Source organism: Cibotium barometz, chromosome 8, assembly GCF_041138505.1.
Source record: "Cibotium barometz isolate CiBa-2024 chromosome 8, ASM4113850v1, whole genome shotgun sequence".
NCBI classification, from domain to species: domain Eukaryota; kingdom Viridiplantae; phylum Streptophyta; class Polypodiopsida; order Cyatheales; family Cibotiaceae; genus Cibotium; species Cibotium barometz.
Window position 1 is genome coordinate 19161745 of NC_141053.1, and position 1919 is coordinate 19163663.

The following is a 1919-nucleotide window of genomic DNA, read 5'->3' on the forward strand; positions in this document are numbered from 1 at the left end:
TAGTAGCAAAATACCAAACTATGAGTGTAAAATATTGACTTAAAATTTGGCTATATTTGTTACATTTCCTTTTGTACCTTGGATTGGATATAAGAAATCCTTTTTTCCATGAGTAATTTGAACCACAAGGATAGTGTGCTAATTATTCTCCAATTGATAATTGTGGTAGGACATTTTGAAGGATGATTTTACATCACAAAAGTTTGAACATGTCTGAACTATGTGATAAATCATGTCTTCATTTTCATTTGCATAGGTAGAAAACTTATTTGAAATAATGTGAGCATGTATTGGAATATACAACAAATAGCAAAATAGAAAATATTGTGAGTGTATTTGACTTAAAATTGGGCTATATTATTTACATATTAACTTATATGGATAGAAAAGATAATATTTTTGGTCACCAAGCTAACTTGAGTACAAAAGAGATCTTCACAGCATTATCTTGCATGCCTCAAGGCCTGGTTTTTGCAGATTGCACACCTTCATGATGTTGAACAAAATTTGAAAGGACTATTATAATAATACTTTTTGCAGATTGCACACCTTCATGATGGGAAGCCTTGTAGGATGATTTTACAATCACAAAACTGGTTGTTGTGGTTTATTAGTTTACAAGGATAACCACTTCTTTTATTGAGCAATATGGACCCTTCATTTACAAAACGGTTTCATAATCATGGCCTCATTTCATGAACTTCAAGAGTTAGAAAACTTGTTTAGTCAGAAATGAGGATATCCATTTCTTTTCTTAAGCAATATGACCCCTTTATTCACAAAAGGGGTCCATACACTTGGATTGTTTTCATAAACTTTGACACAAAAAAACTACATTCTGATCCAATTTGCTCAAATGCTCAAATGGTTTTGCTCAAAAATTAGAAATCCCCCTTATACGATAAATGTTTATACATAAAGATTGCTGCATGTGCAAGAGCAACCTATACATGCCCAAAAGGGGTGCAAAAAATATTTGTATAATTCCAAAACCAAAAAGATCTATACAATTCTAAAACTATGCCAGCTAAAGTAGGTGTCCAATCTGCGAGCTAGTGTCAACGGGGAGGCTCAGGTATTGCTCTATGCAAAAACAATGCAATACCCACGAATTAGTATATACAAACTTACCAAAAGCCTCAAATTGGTATATGGTACGACGTACTTACAGAAACCACAACTGTCTAATCTATATTTTTGTTGTCGTGCTCAATGTGCTAAAGCAAGGCATAAGTGCCATGCTTGAATGCATAATGCTCCTCCAACTCGGTAGCCAACCACCCTCTCTTGTATACAGAAAACAAAACATAAATAAAACATACAACTATACACTAGTTCACATACAAACGAGAGGCTACAGAAAGCATGGATACTTACAAAATACTCATAAAATGAGTCCCATCCACCACCGCTCTCGAGGTGCAAGCTCACCATGCTCTCTAGTCGCTTTGCTGCTGCTGCTCCCTCTTGTTGCGAGTATCGTTGAGGATTTTGAGCGTGCTTCCTCACCTCCTCATTCCATCTGTTTTGGTCAATGAACCAAGGCTTTTCTCCCACCGTTTTCACCGCTTGGGTGACATCAGACCTCCTCATCCCATCTCTCTTGGTTAATGAACCAAGGCTTTTCTCCCCCCCGTTTTCATCGCTTGGGTGACATCAAAACTCCTCTGTTTCATACAATCTCTCATGAGATCGTAGATCCACTTGTTAGGTACTTTGCTACCTCTGGGGCCAGCTTGAACTTGCTCTTCAGTTGATTGCAAATTCTTGTTTTCTTCTCCGATGGAAGGTGGAGGAATTTGGTTAAAGTGTCATGGACAAATACTATTTTACATAGTTCCCTCTCGCACGACTGTGCATCTCCTGACCAACATCATCAAGAACGACCTTGTTGAGATGTCAAGCTCAACATGAGCTGA